A 17,452-nucleotide genomic window follows, 5' to 3' on the forward strand; every position below is an offset into this window, starting at 1 on the left:
TGAAGGTGTTTATGACGAGATGTGTGAGAGAAATTTGGTCTTCTTTGATCAATGTTTAGGTACATTAAGCCACGTTAAGCTTGTTTCTTATAATGACAGAAAAGCCTTAATGTTCCTTATTGCAACAGTAGGCCTACACATTGCTGATCATACACATTGGTGATCACCACCACCGTGTAGGCTGTAGCTCAAGTGATGTCGTAAGAGGTTAAACATGAATATTTGCATTAAACTATTCCCAATAGGCCAACTGTAGGCCAGCCGCAAGCAGTGTCTTTATAATGGGTTCCTATGGGGAAAACTTCAATGAAAACATCAGTGTTTGTATTAATCCCATGGGGTTGTCGTATTGGTTCTTGAACGTGGTCATGATCAGAAACGTGTTAGAGAAGTGTAGTCCTGATACGTCGCTGTTTTGGTCCATAATGCTATGTGAAGCTTTTCCTTATAATGGGGGTCAATGGAGAAGAAACGGCTTGCAGGATAGTTACCCTTTTCACTGGATTTGAGTTTTGCTTTTTTGATAGGAGATAGTCTTTATGACATGAGATGTCAGACAAATTTGGTGATCATTGATTGCTGTTTTGGGACATTAAGCCACGTCAGGCTTTTTCCTTATAAGCCTAATGGGCGTCAATGGAGAGGAAAACGCTTAACGTGAGATAACGACCATACTCCTAGGATTTCGGCTTTGATTTTTTGGCAGGAGGAGGTGTTTCTGACAAGAGATGTCAGAGAGAAATTTGGTGATCTTTGCTTTTTTGGAACATTAAGCCACGTTAAGCGTTTTAGAATGTCCCGAAAAATTTCTCCGGCTAAACGGAGGCTCTGTGATCAAAGGTCTGTAAGGAAGTGCTAAAACAATTCGATGCGACTGGGAAAAGGAGAGTAAACTTCATATAGATAGGCCAGATTTAATTATTCATTAATCAGTCAGTGGCGTTTCTCTCTCTCAGCTCTCTCTTGATGTGTGTATGTGCGTGTGCATGCGTGGTCAAGTTTCTGTGCGTACCCTAAAATGAAATCCTGCAGGCACCCCTGATTCCATCTCTCATTATGCTGTGCTGTCCATCACCAAGTCTACCACCCAGGCAAAGACATGAAACAGAGATGTTTCTCCCCGAAATGTTGATATCCAGACCAGAATGCCAGCGGAGATCCCTACCTATTAGCATAATCTATTCTAAAATGTGTACTTCTCTGTGCATGTAAACCTTGCAGATACTGTTTAATTAAACCATGATATGGAGAGGCATTTGCTTGCTCTTCCATGCTTGCTAGTTTTGTCCTTGAGGCTAGAAGAGTTAATATTGGTTCAAATGCAAATCACTAACTGAAATGCATGAGCTGCACATCTGCAGTGTTAGATATCTTCAGTTTTCATAAAAACATGCAAATTCTGAAGAATAAATGAGACTCTACAAATGCCCTGTATTTTCTGCACCATAAAATGCAGTCCCATAAAATACAATTACTCTTTCTGTAGCTGCACTTCAAGCCTCAGACAATGGAAGGAATGAAGATCAGCCAAGTGTAAGCCTGGAACAAGTGGCATTGCAATTAAAATCAATGCCATTACCATTCACTGCTGCTTTCAAACTGAATAGGAAAGCTCAAAGTCCGATAGGAGCCAGTAAAGATAATGACAATTAGCCCCTTTTCACGAGGAGCATTCACTTTAGCAATTCCCCTTTGATTGATCTATGAGAATAGCCAGGAGGCTCTGCTCTAACAGGTCCAGCTGCCAAGATAAGAAATACCTCCAGCAGTCAAGTAAAACACTCTACTGTGAGCTCACCAGCCAGTCAGGACTTGTGGATCACCCAGAGATGGATGAAAATGTCAATATACAGAGAATGGGCACTAAGGCAGTGAAGCCAATTCATCCCTTCTGCAGCCAAGAATGTGTCTGATTGGACCAGATGTGAAACATTGCAACATCCTTTCCCCCCCCAGTAAAGGGGGTATTACTGTCAGGGGTCAGGCACAGACTCAGACACTGACCACAAGTGTTTCAGGTTCCAGGCAGCTTTTATTTGAATCGCTGGGCAAGAATGCAATGGCAGGACAGGCAGGGTCAAAACCAGGCAGGCAGTCCAAAGGCAAACAGGGATCAATAACAGGAACAGGTAGGGTCAAACTGGGTAGGCAGGCGGATCAGGCAATCAGGGCAAGGCGGCAGGCAGAGACAAAGTAGAGGAACAGGCAAAGTCAGCATGGAAAATTTCAAACAGAAAACACAGGCAGGAACGAAACAGGCACAAAACAGTGCAACGAACTGGCAACAAGACAGAGACAAGCAGGGTAGATATAGGGCTGGGGTGATGAGGAGATGGGATGCAGTGTGGGCAGGCAGGCAGGTGGAGGTGATCAGGTAATCAGGTGGGTGGGGACAGGGCAGAGAGCAGGGCAGGGCTGGAACACAAGATAAACAGTAAACAAAAGCACATGGACCACATTGACAGCAGTGGCGGCTGGTGAGCTGGAAACAGGGGAGGCTGAAACATTATCTTTAAATCTATCATTACTTTCAACCTGTTCCCCTTCATCCTCCTTGATTAACAATAAAACAAATAATTCACAGAATAATTGACACCAATCATGTAAATGGAGTAAATGATTATGTTCGCGAAACAGCGCAGATTGTCAGTCGTTTGTCTGCTATTGCGAAAGCAACAACGTGAGATTGTTTAATTAACAAGGATGGCATTTATCGATTTAAATTACATTAAATGCTCATGACACATCACAGTTTTTGTTCTAAATGTTATTGTTCATTGCACTCAACCTAACCTAAAAGTTTATTCTCAGTAATTTAAATCGATCTAACTAAATTTAGCTCTGTTTTGTAATTTGAATTTTGTAACACAAGAAAGCTATAATGTGAAACATTTAAGAGAAAGCTTTGGGATTACTTGCCACTGAATTGTTCAAATTGCCTTCCTTGTTAATTAAACAACCTCATGATGTAGCTTTCGCAACAGTGGACAAACGACAGACAATCTGTGCTGTTTCACAAGCATAATCATTTACTCTATTTACGCATTGGTGTCAATTATTCTGTGAATTATTTGTTTTATTGTTAATCAAAGGTTGAAAGGTTGATAAAGGGGAACAGGTTGAAAGTAATGATAGATTTAAAGGCAATGTTTCAGCCTCCCCTGTTACCAGCTCACCAGCCGCCACTGATTGACAGATAGGGAGAACACCAAAACAACAGTGAGGGGGCTGGAGTACAGATAATTACACTCAGCAAGCCTGTGGTAAAATAGGAAAAAAAGCTATGTTTGACCCCTAAAATCATCTGGGACAAAACTGGCAAAGGTGGAAAACCCGGCTTCAGAAAGTAAAAGTCCTGCCACGTATTTGTTCCACCCATGCACTACACCAGCTGAATTTAATTAGAGAATAGAATAGAATAGAATAGAAAGCCTTTATTGTCATTATACAAAGTACAATGAGATTTAAAGCTTCTCTATACAGTGCACACATAACTTAAACATAGGGAAATATACAATTAGACCAAGTAGAATATAAAACTATAGTAGAATATAAAACTATAAAAGTATAAAATATAAAATTACTAACAACTGTACATAAACTCTGCAAAGGTTGTGCTAAAGTGACTGAGTGGCTAGATATGCAGATTGGAAGGAGACAACTAAAACAGATTGTGCAAAAGGGCAGTTAACAGGTAGTTATGGTATAATAGTGCAAATCTGCTATGATGAGTCAGTGCAAGTTCTTAGCAGCTTTGTGGTGGTGATGACATTGCCAGTGGTGGGCGGGCATGTCAGTTTCTTAGTGCAAACTTGAGTTGAGTATGGAGACAGCTCTTGGGAAGAAACTGTCTCTGAGTCTGTTTGTTTTGGCTGATATGGCTCTGTAGCGTCTGCCCGATGGCAGCAGGTTGAAGAGGTGGAAGCCGGGATGTGTATAGTCCTTTATGATGCTTCTGGCCCTGCCTAGGCATCGGGAGTTGTAGATGGTGGTTAAGGTAGGTAGAGGGCAGCCAATAATCTTTTGTGCGGTGTTGGCTACCCTCTGCAGTCTGTGCCTGTCAGCTCCTGTGCAGCTTGAGTGCCACACTGACACAGCGTAGGTCAGCAGGCTCTCAATGGCTGATCGGTAGAAGGATACCAGCAGGACAGTGTTGAGTTGCTCTTTCCTGAGCACTCTCAGGAAGTGGAGTCGCTGCTGCGCCTTCTTGACCAGTGCTGTGGTGTTGGTTGTCCAGGAGAGGTCAGCGGCGATGTGGACCCCCAGGAATTTGAAGGACTCCACCTGCTCCACGCTTTCGCCGTTGATGTACAGGGGGGCAGGGGCGGCTTTGCTCCGTCTGAAGTCCAGGATGAGTTCCTTAGTCTTGGAGATGTTCAGCGCCAGGTTGTTCAAGGCACACCACTCACTGAGTCTAAGGACCTCATCTCTGTAGGCCGCCTCGTTCCCCTCTGTGATCATCCCCACCACTGTTGTGTCGTCTGCAAACTTCACAATGATGTTCTCAGGGTGGGTGGGTCTGCAGTCATGTGTGTAGAGAGAGTAGAGCAGTGGGCTCAATACACACCCTTGTGGCGAACCGGTGCTGAGCGTGCGGGGGGATGAGAGGTGGGGACCAAGCTTCACATGCTGGGGACGGTTGAGTAGAAAGTCTTTTATCCAGGAGCAGGTGGTGGGTGGGAGTCCCAGGTTGGCCAGCTTGGGGATAAGAATGTCTGGAATTATTGTGTTAAAGGCTGAGCTGTAGTCAATGAATAGCATCCTGACATAGCTCCCCTTTTTCTCCAGGTGTTTCAGTGCAGAGTGGAGTGCGGTGGTTATTGCATCCTCAGTGGATCTGTTTGGCCGGTATGCAAACTGATGCGGGTCAAGCATGGGAGGAAGGCAAGCTTTGATGTGTCTCAGCACCAGTTTCTCAAAGCACTTGGTGATGACTGGTGTGAGAGCAACGGGGCGAAAGTCGTTGAGGGTGGCTGTGGGTGACTTTTTGGGGACTGGGATGATGGTGGCCGATTTTAGGCAGGCTGGGATGGTGGCTTGTTCCAGTGACAGATTGAAAATGTCAGTGAAGACTGGAGCTAGCTGGTCAGCGCATGCCTTGAGTACTCTCCCTGGTACTCCATCCGGTCCTGTGGCCTTCTTGGGGTTGACGGCGCGGAGCACGCGTCTCACGTCCTCCAGCTCCACGGTGAGTGGGGGGGTGGCTGAGGTTGGTGTGGGTTGTGGTGGGGGATGGAGTGGTGTGGCTGGCTTCTGAGCTTGGGCCTCAAAGCATGCAAAGAAGCTGTTAAGCTCCTCTGCCAGTGCTGCGTCTGAGACCCCAGGCGTCGCTGCAGAGCCCTTGTAGTTGGTAAGAGACTGTATGCTCTTCCACACCTGTCGGGGGTTGTTGAGTTGCCCTTCTATCTTCTCCTTGTAGTCTGCTTTGGCGGTCTTGATGCCTTTCCTCAGGTTGGCGCGAGCTGTGCTGTAGAGCGCTCTGTCACCAGATCTGAAGGCTGCATCGCGGGCCCGGAGGAGTGAGCGGACCTGGCTGGTCATCCACGGCTTCTGGTTCGGGTACACCTGGATAGTCTTTTCCACAGTGACCATCCCCATGCAGTACTTGATGTAGGATAGTACTGTGTCTGTGAATGTAGCCAGGTCCTCATGCTGGAATGTCTCCCACTGTGTCTGTTCAAAGCAGTCCTGGAGTCGGGGGAGGGCATCGTCAGGCCAGGTGTTAATGGTCTGTCGTTGGGGCTTTGTTTGTCGGCTGAGGGGGGTGTATGCAGGGGCCAGGAAGATAGAGAGGTGATCTGACTGGCCCAGGTGGGGGAGAGGTATGGCTTTGTAAGCATTCTTGAGGTTGGAGTAAACATGGTCCAAAGTTTTACCTTCCCTGGTTGAACATTTCACATGCTGGTGAAATTTTGGTAAAACAGTCTTGAGGTTTGCCTGATTGAAATCACCTGCGATGATGTGCGCGCCGTTAGGGTAGGCACGCTGGTGATTGTTTATGGCGTCGAGCAGCAGAGAGAGAGCGGTACTTACATTAGCGTCCGGTGGTATGTAAACGGCAGTGATGACAACAGCAGTTAGCTCCCTGGGTAGGAAGAAGGGTCTGCATCTCACCGACATGAATTCTAGGTCCAGAGAGCAATGTCTGCCCAATACAGTGCTATTGTTACACCAACCTTCATTCACATAGATGCAAAGCCCACCACCTCTTTTCTTCCCCGAGTCGCTAGTCCTGTCAGCTCTGTGTAGCGTGCGGCCAGCTAGCTGCACGGTAGCGTCGGGTATTAGCGGATGTAGCCAGGTCTCTGTGATGATTAATGTACAGCATTCACGAACGTAGCGATTTCCAGCCAGTTGTAATTCCAAATCGTCCGTCTTGTTCACCATGGATCTGGCGTTGGAGAGGTAGAGGCTTGGTAGAGGAGGTTTGAGTGACTGTTTCCTCAACCTGGTCAACAGGCCAGCTCTACAGCCACGCTTCTGTTTCCTCTCGCGACGCCGCCTCCTCCGCCTTCCAGACCCGATAACAATCCACGGAGACCCCGCTGGTCTCGCTATCTCGTCCGGAATGTCGTGGGTGCGATGAAAGTCGCTGCAAACGGTCATTTTCTGCTGAAAACCGATGTCCAGTAAGTCCATACGGTTATAGTGGTTGTCAAAGTCCGGTGTAGGCGAACAACACGCAAAAATACACACGAAAAACATAAAAAACGTGCACAGATAGGGAGAGCTTGAAGCCGCTGCAACCGCGTGCGCCGCCATCTTGCATCTTGCCATTTTAGTCTTAGCACAACTCTTCAGCCAGGTAGATGAGCTAATCAGTGAAATCACCTTGTTTAGTGAATGGCTAGAACTAATACATGGTAGGACTTTTACTTTCTGAAGCCGGGGTTTTCCACCTCTGAAAACTGGCACCAGAAGGGAATCAACCAGAAGAGAATAGAGGGGCTAAATTAAACTCCTGGAGGATACTATATGAGAAGATAGGCTTGCAGTACACCTTGAGTGCAGAAATGAAAGGTGTGGCAACATTGGTGTTCTCTAGGAGGACCAGATCTTTCACCTTTGAGCCAAAGCATTGTATAAGAGTGGTACTTGCATCTGCTAGTAATAATCAGTGTTAGAAAAATCCCAATTAGATAAGATTACATTACATTACATGCATTTAGCAGACACTAAAGAAGAGCAACTTCCAGCACAACAGAACATAAGTGTATCCATTCACATTAAATGAGCAACAGTGTCAGACCAGGCCAACAACACTCCAGTGAGTGTGAGCATAACACCAGCCAAGACCACAGGTTAAGCTCCAGGAGTAGTCCGGATTAGACTACTGCAATGCCCTCTTGTCAAGATGTGCAAATGTCTCACTAAAACCCCTTCAGCTGGTACAAAATGCTCGAATCTTAACTAGAACTAAACGTTTTGAGCACATTACCCCAGTTCTAGCTTCTCTCCATTGACTACCCATTGAATACCAGATCAATTTTAAAATACTCTCACTCACATTTAAGGCTTTAAATGGGCTTGCCCCTCCCTATTTTAAGGACCTTCTTCATCCATACCTTCCACAAAGAGCCCTTCATTCCCAAAATGCTGGGCTTCTCATCATTCCAAGAGTGGGCAAAACTACTATACTCCTATCGAGCCCTCTCCTGTGGAACAGCTTACCTACCGAGGTTCGGGGAGCAGACTCTCTCTACACCTTAAAGTCTAGGCTCAAAACATATCTATACAGTAAATCCTTCAGCTGAGGGACATGGCCTGATGCTGGCATGGATCATAGAGTCTCTGGTGGACTAGGTGGTCATTGCTGTCATGACATGGACTCTGTGCCGTGGCCTGGTGTTGACTGCCTTAGGGTCACCCTCATGACTATGCCGGTTCCCTGCCTCCCGTCCCCTAGTTATGCTGCCATAATGTTAGACTGCTGGGGTTTTTCCTTGTTGCACACTGGCACCTTTTCCCCTGCCCCTCCCCTCCTGCCTCTCTGCTGTACATTCCTGTCATTCTTACCATCCACTAATCATTGTTCTCCATTTGTTTCTTGTCCCTGCTCTGAGCTCCTGCCTGGAGCTGTAGTCCAAGAATCACATCCCGATCTCCAGTCCTGCTACCTTGCTGCCCTGCTTATCAAGCTAACTGCATGCCAAGAACCGGACATTCCTTAGGATACATTTTATAATTACTCTGTTATTTACTACTGTCTATCAAAACTCAAATGTCTTAAGGTACATTGTACAATTTTAAGTATTCTATGTAATTCTATCTGCCCAGTGCCAGCCAGAAGCAGATGGGCTCCCCCTCTGAGCTGAGTTCTGCTCAAGGTTTCCTCCTGTAAATTAGGGAGCCACTTGCCACTGTTGCCTTGCTGTCAGGGGGTCTCTGGCCTGGGAACAATGTAAAGTTGCTTTGTGACAACTTGTGTTGTAAAAAGCACTATACAAATAAAATTGAATTGAATTGAATTGAACCTCAAGTTAGCTTGTGCAAGCAGACTAGGCAACGGCAGCCAAGTACACTAGAACACAGAATCCAAAAAATATCACAATACCACATGTAAAATAAGCATCAATCCTAGAGAAAGCATGTGTTGGGGGGCGGGGATTGAGGTGGAACAAGATCAAGTTTGAAGAGGTGGGTCTTCAGTCTGTGACGGGAAGATGGCCAGGGATTCCGCTGTCCTGACCTTTGTTGGGAGTTCATTCCACCACTGAGGGACCAGTACAGACAGGGATTGTGCCTGAAAGGAACAACCTGATTGGGATGGGATAGTCAGTTGCTCCTTCGATGCAAAGTGTAGCAATCTTGTCGGAACATAGGATTTGAAGACCAGTCATAAGTATGAGGGGGCTGTCCCATTCACTCTCCAAGGTTTGGAACTTGATGCAAGCGATAACAGGAAGCCAATGAAGTGATTTGAGGAGGGGAGTAACTCGACAACATTTAGGGAGATTGTAGACAAGTTGTGCAGTGGAGTGCAGTTGTAGGGGTTTGGAGTTAGCCAATCCTTTATTTCCAGTGCAATTATTTTTTTTTCCTATGAACAAATCTGACCCAGAATTATTTTTATGCAGCAAGTGGATATCAAGAGGTCAGAGAGAATAGTTTGCATTTGACAGAGATTGCTACACAGTAGCTGTAAAAGGGTAGGTGGTGTAAGATTTTGGTCCAGATCCCTAAACCAGCTCACTCAGTGCAGTATAAGATAGCACAGATCCTTCTCACTTAAGGTCTGCAAATACCTGTATTCATTTGTCTAGATGGCCTTATTGTAACCACAGTTCTGCTCACAGACTTCAATTGATACTTCCAAAGAAACCGGTGATGGGTGATTGAGAACTGTTTTTGCTAGGGAAGACAATGTAATTACCAGACCTCTGTTAGTTCACCACATGTACTCTATTGTCTATCCTTATCAAAGATGAAATAATCTCATTACCAAACCCCCAGTATTTCATCACATGTACTCCCACCCTTATTGATAGTTATTTAATTATTGTCCATCCTGATCAAAGCACTGCATCTGTATAAAAAATGCCTTCAGTAGACCCTCATGGTTCAGATTGACTCCGCTGATCCCAGAGTGTGTTTTCACGTATTTATGACAACTGCCGTTCCTGTAAATAAAGAAGTCTTTTCTGCGAAGATCGGAATTGCGCCTTGTTTTTCCTTACATTGGTGAAATAATGAAACACAAAGATGTCTCAAAAGGAAACTCAAAGGAAGCTCAAAGGAAGCATTGAAAGGCATTATGATGATTATGACGAGGACTTTGGAAAGGAGAGTGCATTTTTATAAAAAGAATTTTTCCCCTGTAGGATGGGTCCCATGTTTTATGAATCTTCATATTTATTACATTTTATGTACATTTATTAGTGTGATTGCAATGCAAAGCATTGCAAGCAAACTATTGTTATCCGATAGTTTTCTTCTTCTTCTTCTACCAAATTTTGTCCCACTTCTCCTCCCACAGTTTTCAAGATATCGACCCCAAACCATCTGTAACCCATCCGGTCTGACCCCGATCAGTGTGCTTGTATACAGTGTAGGTACAGTGCTGTCCACAGATAGATTTGTCCATTTTATTTGTTCAACTTTTACGGACAGTAACACATAAACTGCTTTTAATGTGAAACACGATCTCACGGGAAGTGATGTTGCAGTTTCACAACCTCTCACCCAACCAAGGACAGCTACAGTAAACAGGAAACCCCTGCAGCGATGCTAGTAAAAACCGGGTGCATTCCTTTGCTCACGCTCTTGCCTCTTGCTTCACACGTCTGCAGAAGACGGACGTATGCCCGTCTTCTTGCTTCGTATGTCCGAAGACGATGGACGTACTTCGCCTGCTCTCTTGCTCTGCGTCCAAAGAAGACAGAGGCATCCCTCTTGTTCCCCGAAGGCTGCACCACGCGGACGGGACACGGACAGCCGAGCCGATGGCCCTGTCCTGGCTTTGATTCTCCGCCTTAGGGACGAATTGCTGGTGGAGATCAATAAAGCAAGAGCCAAGTTTCAGTACCAGCAATCAGAGCAGCACAAACTTGTTTCTAGCCGGAGACAAAGGTGCGACCGGATCCACCTCAACGTGTCTCCCAGAAAGAAACCCTCGTGAGTGCCTGGACCAATCCACACCGAACCAGACCAGCCCTGGCTCCCTGATGATGGAACTGCCAGTGAAACCACCCATGGAACCGCAAGATTTGGACCTCATTTCATGAGCTACAGTAGGCTGTTAACTCTAGGCATAGGACCTTGTATAGCTAAACAACTGTTAGCTACATTTATGAATGTTTGTACATCCGTGTGTTTCAGAACATTACGAGTAATGTAGCTAGCTATGTTTCCTTGATTCTAGCTGATTTGTCACCCACTATTCACCGCGCAGCGTTTGTTAAGATACCACACAGAGACGTAGGGTCTTTGCATGCGTATCGTCTTACTAACCCCTTCTTTTATTCCACACAAAATAACCCCTCGGTTATCAATCGTCCAAACATATCCTGTACCAGACAGACGTTATGTTCCCTCACACACGCACATAGGCAACTCAAACGCCGCCACATGCATGTTTCTTTGTTCTCTTTGAACACGTGTGCTCAGCAAGCACGCGCAGCAAACGTGCACGCGCAGAACATGCATGACCCAGAACAAAGGAACACACACTCTATGACACACTCACACACTAGCACAAGACATTCACTCGAACCTACACATAAGTGTAAATATATACACATTCACTCCACTCATTGTACATAAATGTACTGCATTACTACTTTGGTTTTATATTTCAATAAATGCATTATTTTTCCAAGGTTGTGTTGTACTGTCACACGTGAAATGAATATCGCCAACCTCTGCTGATCAGAATTCTAAATGCCTTCACCTCTTAGCTGAATCATCAGAGTTATTTGTTTAGTTAGCTAAGTAGATAATATTGTGATTTGATTAAGATTAACTATTGATGTGGTAATTTTGATTATGATTATTAATTTAATTATTAATTGAAGTTCAAAATTCATAGTTTAGTATATTTTATGAGACTGATATATGAAACTGAGACTGATATTTTATTTTAACCACTATGGTAGACGCCATATTCTGTATGGCGCCTCCATGTGTTTAATTTAATTATCACCAACATAATTGGTGCCCCATGTAAGGATATTCCTTACACGTAAGTGGTACCCCTCTCTAATCGTAGGCATTGTCCCTACATAATTGGCATTGCCCATGTGAGGAAGACTAACTTCCCCCTACAACAGCTAAGCCGTACCTGCACTCGTTCTACGGTTTTTGTCGTTTTTTCATCCCTTTTTTCCCATAGACTCCCATTCATTTTCAAAATCACCCCCCTCACACTTCATGGCCTTCCCACTCGGCCACTTCTCACCCCATAGCCACCATACCTCACATGTTGCCTCGGGGCAAATCACCCAACACTCATCCAAGACCGTCTTGACCCGCACTCGTCTTTTTGTCATTTTTTTCATCAGTGTTTTTACTCATTTATTCATCTCTCCATCCTGCCATTGACTTCAATTCATTTTCAAAGCCCTATCACACGGTCACACTTAGGCCGTACCTTATATGCTGGCTCAGAGACACACGCCCAAACTGCATAATCAGTCGTAAGGAGCTACAGTCAGTTAACTGACAGGGAATTTACCCTAGAGCCGCTTTTGAAGCATTTTTTCAGGCGTCCCTGACGTCCGTCTATTGTTAGCAACAAGCATTAGAATCAGTGTATCGATTTACACCTGCAGTGCTTTATTGGCATACCACGGCTGTTAAAAGTAGAGGAAGACGTATTTTTACGCTTCACGTCTATTTTTCGAGCGTATGTGAGAGGTATACACACAAAATAACTTTCTCCTTTTGTTACCGTTATAGCCTATCATAGGGCGTACTCACACTAGGCCCGGTTGCCTTGTACCGTGCCCGAGCACGATTGTCCCCCCTCCCCCTCCCCCGCTGGACTGCGCTCACATTGCGCTTAACGTTCCAGGCCCGAGCACGCTTGCGTCATCACGATGCGACTTTTGTGTTGAGGAAAAGCGCTCTAGCACAGTACAAGGGAGTTCATGATTGTACTTGTGGCATATTTGGAGTCGTTTTGGGCGCGGTGAGACAGGGCACTCTCACATGCCTGATAGATTTATCGATTATGCCACGCAGTGATTTTCAGTTAATCGTGCTACATGTATAATAAGATTTTTATGGAGGTAGCTGACGTTTCAGTCATTATGCTAAGGGACAGACCAATATTTTGTGCCAGATTACAGTAGCCTAATCACAATAATGTTAGCTAATGTTAACCAGTTAGGGTTACTACTTGTGTGTGCGCCACTGTCATGATTACAACAACAAAAATCTTCTATTACTACTTTTCAATTCATTCGAGAATATTTGGGTTAATAACGTGTCTGGTTCTTACCTTATTTATGAACGTGAATTGTAGTCGGTAAGTAAAGCTCCAAATTCCTCCCTTAGCGTCAGCTGCCTCCATAAAGATCTTATACGTCCAGCACAAACAAAATCGCTGCGTTGTGTTTTTTTAATGTGATGTTACGTGGGTCGGCGAGCGAGCGAGTTTCGAACCGAGGTTCTTACTGGCCGCTGCCAACCCCTTAAAGCCAGCGTCGTTGCCAGTTGAGCTAAAGGCAAATTGCCGTTAGCCTGTCGGCGACAACGCTACTTAACCAGGTCTCAGAGGGAGTGACGTAGCCGCTGCAACCACTCGGCTACCTGCTACCCGCTACCTAAGGCTTTACGCAGGACTCACACGAGCTAATCACTTCAGCTCCGCTACACTTGCATAATCGATGCTAACTGCCTGGGGAGCTAACGTTAGCTATCTGGCGATAGATTTGACAAACTAGTAAGCTAACAAGCTACCTATCTAAATGATTGTTGAAGACTAGCTACTTAAACAGGTTGGCTGCTTCATTTGTGATACTGTGACTAAGCCCCTGACAACAGCAATGCTTACGTAAAGTATGGTGAGTTTTATTTCGCTTGCTAGTAATCAAGCTAATGTTATTTTTAGGTATAGATCTACAGAACTAACCAGTCAAACATCATTTTGGAGGTAGCCCGCTTGTTATATTTAAGGAAGTCAGCTAGCTAGTCAAATGATGGTTTAAAGGATTTATTATGACTGGGCATGTAACTAACATATCCAGCTAACTGTTGCTATAACGGATATATTTGTCAAATGGGACAGTCGCATCATTGACGTCATGTTCGCGTTCCGTGTTCGGGTACTGTTAGCGATCACACAGCAGCCTGACATTAACTAATGACATGATAATTTGCATGACATTATACCTTAATAATAACCTAGTCTGGCAAATGTAGCCTTGTCAGTGAAATTGATTGAACTCTATTAGTTTACATTTACATTTATTCATTTGGCAGACGCTTTTATCCAAAGCGACTTACATAGGTTACGGTTGTTTTACAATGTTATCCATTTATACAGCTGGATATTTTTACTGAGGCAGTTGTGGGTTAAGTACCTTGCCCAAGGATACAGCAGCAGTGTCCCAGCGGGGATTGAACCTGCTCCTTAACCACTATGCTACACTGCCACCCAGTTTCTTTCTGTTCAGTAAATATACTGGTATTAAGTAGACAGGCAATATGAATAGGCTAATAGTTGTATACTCTATTCTATTATATACTCATGGATATCAGAAACACACTCCAGTGAATGGCTGTGTCTAGTGATTTGACATGTCACTCATTGCCATGAAAGAGTGTTGATTATGAAGTGAAAAAAATTGATGTAATATATTGTAATATTAAGTCATCATTAATACCGGGCAGAGTTGTGAACAGTATTAATTGTCCTCTGTCCATGTGTGTATGTGTTTGTGTGTGCGTGTGTTTTGCTGTGGGGGTGGTAGGAAATATGGTTAATAGAACTTTCTAGATTCATTCAATAATGAACAATTTCTTTCTGTTAGGTGTGTCCACAGCCCCTACGGCACAGTTGGCAACCAAAAATATGTCTCATGAACTGGAGATCTGCAAAATGAGGATAGAATGGCAGAGGGACAAAAATGAGGAACTCACCAAGGAGAGAGACTTTCTGAAAGAATAGCTTGCATCAGGTAAGTCTCCCAACACATAGTTTAGTCAGAGAATTGCAGTGTTCTTAGTTGGACACCGCAGGGACCTTCCACTTGGTGGCTGTGAACTAGACCTAGGCTACCTTAAGTCCTGACAAATTGACATGTCCTGATCTTGCCAGTAACACGAATTGACATTTTCCCGTACTCGAAGGACTAATAATGTCTGTGTTCTGCATTAGCTCACTTATTGTTGCGATTCTCCTCCTGATCTCATAAACTCTCTTTTTAAAATAATGTGTGATTTGAGACATATCTGCAGAAAGAACACAGGCTACACAGATGGGATGTAACATTAAGGAAACTTTTCAAGAACCTGGGTGTGCTTTGTTGTAAAAGAGATAATATTCTCCCCTGTTTCAAGAGCCACAAAATTAGGGTGCCGCCAAACTCATTCCGCATTGTTAAAAGAAGAAAATCCAGCACAATCATCCTCCTCTTCTTTGGCAATTTCAGATGGGTTTGCCTGATGCATGAATTATGATCCCGCCCCACTACACTGCCGTATGCAGTTGCAATTATGCAATTATGACAGTGAACTTGAACTTGACATACTGAGTCTAGATCTGGATTCTATACATGCACATACACTATATGGACAAAAGTATTCAGACGCCTGACCATTACACCAACAGGGACTGTAATGACATTGTATTCAAATACATATACTTTAATATGGAGTTTTGCAGCTATAACAGCTTCCACTCTTCTTGGAAGATTTTGGAGTGTTTCTGTGGGAATTTGTGCCCATTCATTCTGTAGAGCATTTATGAGGTCAGGCACTGATGTTAGACGAGAAGGCCTGGCTCGCAATCTCCGTTCCAGTTCATCCCAAAGGTGCTCGATGGGGTTGAGGTCAGGGCTCTGTGCGGGCCAGTCAAGTTCTTCCACACCGAACTCATTAAACCATGTCTTTATAGTCCTTGCTTTGTGCACTGGGGCACAGTCATGTTGGAATAGAAAAGGGCCTTCCCCAAACTGTTGCCACAAAGTTGGAAGCATAGCATTGTCCTTGGTATGCTGAAGCATTAAGATTGCCCTTCACTGGAGATAAGGGGCCTAGCCCAAACCCTGAAAAACAGGTGTGGCCAAATACTTTTGTCCATATAGTGTATGTGTTTTTACATGTTATGTGTGACCCTTATGTATATCTTTTTCAACAGCTCTTAAAAAAGAGGAAACCCAATGCAGCCAGTAGCGCTGGGGCCAGCAGTATCCAGACAATTGAATCTTCTTCTTCTGAGACCTCAGTGGAGAGGTCCTCTGACTCTGAGTTGTCATTCATCACATCCTCATCAGAGGACAAGAAGACTAAGAAGAATAAGGGAAAAGGGAGAAAGAAGGGACCAAAGAAGGCAAAGAAGGGAATCAAAAATACTGCAAGAGGTTAAAATGCTAATTTCACCCCTTTCCACTCACATTGGTTTTTGGTTTACTCCTGCCTAGCTCTGCTGTGTGCTGTGTTCTCCAGCCTGGCTCTTCCCATATGATGTGATATTGCATGTGTAATTGTTTTTAGCACTGCTTAACAAAGTGCATTCTGGAGGAATCACCATACAGAAAAATAGCTCCTAGTTAATCATTTACATACAGGTCCCATACTGTATATTGAAATTGCATTTGAATGTGTGACTGGCAAGCCTACATTCATAGTGTAGTGTAGTGTGTGTGTGTGTGTGTGTGTGTGTGTGTGTGTCAAAGAGTGTGTTTGAGTGCAGTAATATAATAAATATATCAACAAAATCTTACTGTGGATAGCCCTAATTGTATATTCGCTAAATTGCAGCCCAGAAGCCAGAGCAGGTTGTAGCCCAGTACAAGAAAATACTCCACTACTACAAGAGATTGGGAACCATGTCGGGGTCCTTTAAACGTGTGGGTTTTGACCATAACACAGTAGCTCAAATCTCACAGTAGCTCACAGTAGCTGCTCCAATTGCAGAACTCTGTATTGTGTCACCAACCACCTACAACAATGTAATTAAAACTTATGGTCTTGGGACCAAATTGAGTTCCTTTGCTGCACAGTGTTCTGCCACGATTGAAGCAGACCAGGAGATAGTTGAGAAAGTCAATTTGTTTAAAACCAGTGGGAAGCTGCTCCCACCGAAGAGAAAGTAAATGTAAAGTGAATGTGTATGTGATGCAGCATGTTTGCAGTATGTTTGAATTTTGTTGTTTTGAATTAAAATTTGCATTCCATATATATGCCATGTTTTATTATTTTTGTATTGAAATTTAGTTATTTTTTTTAGTTAAGTTTTCCAGCACTTTGTGGTGTTTCCCTTTTCTTAGGATAATACTTTTGTGACTTTTTCTGTGTTTTGTATGTCTTTCAGTACCCATAACCTTAACAAGTCATTTGTAAATGTTTTGTAAAGCATAGAAAGCCCTCACTTTAGATGAGCTCACACAACATACTTAACTAACCACTAGTAACTCTTGAATTAATCATGAATTTCAGTATTAGTATTAGTATTATTTCAAGATCAAATCACCCAATACTCACTGAAAGCCATACTGACCTGCACTTGTCTTTTTGTCTTTCATTAATCCTTCATCCTCCCGCTGACTTCAATTAGTTTTTCAAAGTCTTACCACTTGTTCACCTTTTGACCTACGGTCACAGTCCCTCATATGCTGGCTCAGGTCATGCCACCAAACACTCACTAAAACCCATACTGACCCACACTCGTCTTTTACTCGTTTATTCATCCTTCCATCCTCTCACTGACATCAATTCATTTTTCAAAGTCTTACCACTCGGTTACCTTTCGGCCTACGGTCACAGTACCTCATATGCTTGCTCAGGT

At 44.0% G+C, this 17,452-nt stretch overlaps 1 long non-coding RNA gene across 1 annotated transcript; it reads left to right on the forward strand.

Moving 5' to 3' along the window:
• Positions 1-10,255: 10,255 nt before the first annotated feature.
• LOC118792105 lies at positions 10,256-16,819 on the forward strand. The gene is made up of 3 exons (XR_005005596.1): positions 10,256-10,730; positions 14,475-14,621; positions 15,803-16,819. It is a non-coding gene; the product is annotated as an uncharacterized LOC118792105 (long non-coding RNA).
• Positions 16,820-17,452: the final 633 nt, after the last annotated feature.

This window comes from Megalops cyprinoides, chromosome 17, assembly GCF_013368585.1.
Source record: "Megalops cyprinoides isolate fMegCyp1 chromosome 17, fMegCyp1.pri, whole genome shotgun sequence".
Taxonomy (NCBI): domain Eukaryota; kingdom Metazoa; phylum Chordata; class Actinopteri; order Elopiformes; family Megalopidae; genus Megalops; species Megalops cyprinoides.